The sequence below is a fragment of the Cavia porcellus genome, unplaced genomic scaffold, assembly GCF_034190915.1.
Source record: "Cavia porcellus strain 051 isolate PalLab524CR breed Dunkin Hartley unplaced genomic scaffold, mCavPor4.1 scaffold_18, whole genome shotgun sequence".
NCBI lineage: Eukaryota > Metazoa > Chordata > Mammalia > Rodentia > Caviidae > Cavia > Cavia porcellus.
The window spans coordinates 43785357-43790756 of NW_026947501.1; the positions used below are offsets into that span (position 1 = coordinate 43785357).

At 41.9% G+C, this 5400-nt stretch overlaps 1 pseudogene; it reads right to left on the bottom strand.

Moving 5' to 3' along the window:
- Positions 1–3683: 3683 nt before the first annotated feature.
- LOC134471508 (immunoglobulin kappa variable 1-39-like) lies at positions 3684–4819 on the bottom strand (annotated as a pseudogene).
- Between the last annotated feature and the right edge of the window lie 581 nt (positions 4820–5400).

The window sequence follows — 5400 nt, forward strand, 5'->3', positions numbered from 1 at the left end:
TTACATCCTCTTGATCTAGCTTTGGTACTTCATATGCTTCTAAGAATCTGTCTATTTCTTCTGTGTTATCAAACTTTTGAGAGTAGAGGTTTTTGAAATAGGTGTTGATGATCTTCTGTATTTCTATTGGCTCTGTAGTGATTTCTCCTTTTTCATTTCTTATTGCATGAATTTGAGCTTTTTCTTCCCTTTTTAAAATAAGGTTGGCTAGGGGCTTATCGATTTTATTTATTCTTTCAAAGAACCAACTCTTTGATTCCTTTATTCTTTGGATTGTTTTCTTAGTCTCTATTGCATTGATTTCTGCTCTGATTTTTATAATTTCCGCTCCTCTTTTGGCTTTGGGCTTGACTTGCTCTTCTTTTTCTAGCTGTTTGAGGTGTAGCATCAAGTTATTTATTTGTATTCGTTCTGTTTTCCTGATGTGGGAACTCAGTGCAATAAATTTTCCTCTCAGGACGGCTTTCATTGCATCCGACAGATTCCGGTAAGTTGCACCTGGATTTTCATTTTCTTTTAGGTATTGTTTAATTTCTTCTTTAATTTCTTCTGTGACCCACTGATTACTCAAGAGTGTGTTATTCAGTTTCCATGTGTTTGTGGTATTTTTGCAGTATCTTTTATCATTAATTTCTAATTTCAGAGCGCTATTATCCAATAACATGCAAGGGATGATTTCAACTCTTTTGCATTTGTTTAAATATGTTCTGTGAGCTAATATATGGTCTATTTTAGAAAATGATCCATGTACTGCTGAGAAGAATGTGTATTCTGATGTTGTTGGGTGGAACATTCTGTATATGTCTATCAAACCCATTTGTTCACAGGTGTGATTCAGTTCTGTTGTTTCTTTGCTCATTTTCTGTCTGGTTGATCAGTCCCTTGGTGTCGATGGCATATTAAGGTCTCCTGTTACAATTGTGTTACTGATAATTTGAGTTTTCATTTCTGTTAATAATTGTTTTATATAACTGGGTGCTCTGGAGTTTGGTGCGTATATATTTAAGATAGTTATCTCTTCCTCTTGGAGTTTTCCCCTTACGAGTATGTAGTGACCTTTTTGTCCTTTCTGGTCATTGTTGGATTAAAGTTCACATTGTCTGCAAACAGAATGGCTACTCCTGCCTTTTTTTTGGATTCCTGCTGCATGAAGAATTATTTTCCATCCTTTGACTTTCAGTGTGTGAGTATCCTTCTGGGTTAGATGGGTTTCCTGTAAACAGCATATGGTTGGATTTTGTTTCTTAAAACATTCTGCTAGTCTGTTTCTTTTGATTGGTGCATTGAGACCATTTACATTAGTGGTTGTTACTGTTAATTGCTGGTTAATTGTAGGTATGTTATCTCTCTGCTGTTGCATCTTTATCTTTCGGTTCTGTTTAATTATTTGCTTTGCTTAGTGGTTTTTTCCTTTGTGTATCTAAACTGTCTTTCAATATTTTTTGCAGGGTTGGTTTGGTGTTCATGAAGTTCTTCAGCTGTTCTTTGTCATGGAAGTATCGTATTGCACCATCTATTTTGAATGATAGTTTTGCAAGATATATCAGTCTAGGTTGGAAATCATTTTGCTTTAGGATCTGGAATACTTCGCACCATGCTCTTCTTGACTTTATCATTTGTTCTGAGAAGTCTGCTGTGATTCTGATAGGTTTTCCTTTATAAGTGATCTGTCTTTTCTCTCTGACAGCTTTTAATAATCTATTCTTGTGTTGGATTTCTGGGATGGTGATTATTATATATCTGGGTGTAGTTTTATTTTGGTTATGACTATTTGGAGTTCTATATGCTTCACTGATCTGATGTCAGTTTCTGATCTCATGCTTGAGAAATTTTCAGCTATTACTTCTCTAAATATCCTCCTGACATCCTTCATGTTGTCTCCCTCTCTTTCATTAATCCCTATCATTCTTATGTTATTCTACTTTGCATCATCTTGCAGTTGTTGAATTGTTGTTTCCTGATTCCTTGCTATTTTCAAAAGATCTTTCCTTTCCTGTTCACTAGCTGCAATCCTGTCTTCAAGGTCTGAAATTCTATCTTCACTTTCATTAAGGCGGTTTTTACAACTTTCAGTGGAGTTTTTTTATTTCCTGTATATCTCTGTGCATCTGCATTATGTATTCTGTTTGTTTCTTATATTGCTCATCTAGGGATTCTATCTTTTTGTTTAGTTCCTCCAATTTTTTATCTGTGTTTTCTTTAGATATATTTAGAATCTCTTTCATTTCTTTTATCATTTCTTTTTTTAATCTAGGAGATTATTTTGAGTTTGAATTTCTTTAAAGCTTCCTGGAGTTGCTTGTCAATATCAGTAGCTATTGTGTCCGATATATGAGGTGGATTGGATATATTTTCTTCTATATTCATTGCTCCTAGGGTTTCTTGAGATGGCCTGGAGGTTTGAGGTTGTAATTTGGTCTTTCATTTTGTCATTTTCCTATAATTCTGTGTTTCAAGTGTTATTTGAAAGCTTCCTCAGGATCTGTTGAAAATCCTCTTCTATGTTTGCAGCTACTGAGACTCTGGCAACACGCTACCCCAGGCCATTGGGCCTGCAGAACCAGTGGCCCTCCTCTGCCTGCTCAGAACTCTGCAGTTCCAGACAAGCTGGGCCTCAGGGACACTGTGCGCCCACCTGACCCTTGCAAGCTCCACAGCTCTTCAATCGCAGCCAGGTTAGGGTACTCACCACAGGCCACAGTGCCTCAGGAACCTGTGATCCCTCCCTGGTTGCAGAGATATCCACAGTCCTCCAGACACATGGAGAGGCCAATGAAGGCACCCCAGATCCGCACAGCTCCTCCTCTGTACTCTGATGACTAGGCTTCCCAGCAAAACAGGCTGGGCTCCAGGGATAGTGTGGGCCCGCCCACCTGTCGGGAGCTCAGCAGTTCTCCAAGTGCAACCAGGATGGGGAGGCGGATGTAGAGGCCTCAAACCTTCACCTCTCCCCTTCACAGCACCTGGAAGCCTGGAGGGACTCCAACAGTCTGGGTGGAGATATCCACAGTCCTCCAGACACACAGAGAGGCCGATGAAGGCACCCAACATCTGCCCAGCTCCTCCTCTGCACACTGATGGCCAGGCGCCTAGACCATTTCTCTTAAGAGACACTTAAAGGGAACCTGGGCCCTAGAGCCTGCAATGCTCTCACGGGAGTTTAAAGGCCAGAAAAAGATACAGATGAGCCCCTCAGTGAATGATATCCCAGCAACAGAGTCTTCCCAGAACAGTGCACATGGGGCACAATGAACACGGTCTCAGCCTCAGACTCCTGGGTGCTATAGGTCCTATCATGGAGACCTCTCCAAACCCTGCTGTCTCACCTGGACCCAGAGCACCAGGACTCAGAGGGCCACAGCTCCAGGTCTGCAGCTCACTGCTGCACCTGTTTCAGGTTGATCTTTGTCCAGCGACAGTAACCACATCCCACTGAAAGCTTGTGACAGGCAGGGACTTCGTAGAAGAAGCAGAGCACCAGCAAGCTTGCACAAGAAGGCCTCCAGGCCTTAAACAGAGGACAAAGAAGGCATAAAGAGAAACTTGTAACTACAAAGAGGTGTAACTCAATATTTTTAATTATTGTATTTCTTAGTACAGTATATTCTGAGATTGTCTTTCAAAAACTACTATGTTATAAAGGCAACAATTTGTCATTTTGGAAAAGTATACACAATGGGATGGTAAAACACAAATGACTGGCAGGAATTGGAGGAGAATGAACAGGGATAATTTTTAGGGCAGAGAATTTTTATGGCAGTGAAACAAAATTGCACAGTAGCAAATGCTGCATGTGTGTTATTGCACATTTGTTTCCCCTTGTGAAATGTATAGTACCAATAGTGAACCTTCATGCAAACTACAGACTTTGCACACTTATGAATCTTAATGGTTTGTAACAAAATTGTTCTTGGTTGTTGATGATAGACTGTAGAGCCACATGTACAGGGTAATCAGAGCCACCTCGGTGTTTTAAACTTTTCAGTGAACTCTAAAATCTACACTAAAAATTGAAGGAATCCTTTAAAAACCCTTGCTTAGAACACAGAAGGGCTTCTAGGTTGCTGTCTGAATCCAAAACTATGCCATAACCCACACTGCTCAGAGGTGCTCATCTGTGGCCTTCACTTAATTAGGACATGAGCCAGACTGTCTGTGCTTTAGCAGCTAAAAAAAAAGGAAAGAGAGTAAGGGTGTAGAGGACAGTCTTGGTCCTTCTTCTAAAGCTTCAAAGGAGCATTCAAGCCTGGCTTGTTCAGAGAAATGCTCTCAGCAATTGAGTGCAGCTGCAGTGGAGCTGAGCTGGGGCAGCCCAACCTCACATTTCCGCTTCCCTGGCTGGTTTTGTCATGGCTTGTATCACTGTGGGAGGGGTACTATAACCATGTTGACAGTAATAGGTAGCAACATTTTCAGGCTGTAGACTACTGATGGCAACAGTGAAATCTGTCCCAAATCCACTGCCACTGAACCTCAAACCCCAGATCCCAAACTGGTTGCATCATAGATCAGCAGTTGAGGAGCTTTCCCAGGTTTCTGTTGGTACCAGTTTAAAACATTGATTATACCCTGACTGTCCTTACACTGGATGGTGACTGTGTCTTCCACAGATGCAGGTAAGGAGGATGGAGTCTGAGTCATCTGGATGTCACATCTGACACCTGAAATCAGAAACAACAAGTATCAATACAACCATGGCAAAATAAGACCTCCCTGTAGAACCAGGCAACTGTGATCAGGGAACTAAATTACAAAATAAATTTTTCTCACCTTGGAGCCAGAGCAGCAGGAGCCCCAGGAGCTAAGTGGAGATCCTCATGTCCATGCTGTGTCTGGACCAGGACTGACTCCTGCACAGGGTATGAGTACCTTGGGAAGAAATACTTTTAGGCATGTGCTGTGCTCTGTGTGCATGCAAATCAGCAGGGGCTGAGCAAGGTTGCACACAGCTGCAAGGCTGTGTCTTCTCATCAGTGGTCCACGGTTTTCTGGGGTTACTTCCAGGCCAAGATGGCACCAATTTCCCCAAAAATGTGTTTCTCCTTTGGACCACAGAGCAGAATCCAGCTGTTCTCCCATGACTAGAGTGAACCATGTTCTATTGTTGGATCATAACACCCTTTGCACCTTTGAACAGAGCTGGGATTTAAAAGTTCTGTTCCCTCCATCTCTGAATGCACAAGGATTCTTCATTCCTGTTTGACTCATGGCCACCCACATTCAGAGCTGTGTACCTGCTTCTCTCACCCCTCCTGTCTCATTGCTCACCAAGTTCGTACTCTAAGAATCCTCCTGAAAGGGGCATCATAGCCAGGTGCACTACACATCACAAAGTAAAGCAGGAAATCCTGAGGAACTGGCAGATGGGGGAGACATGACCCATTGCCCCTTCAGGATCCA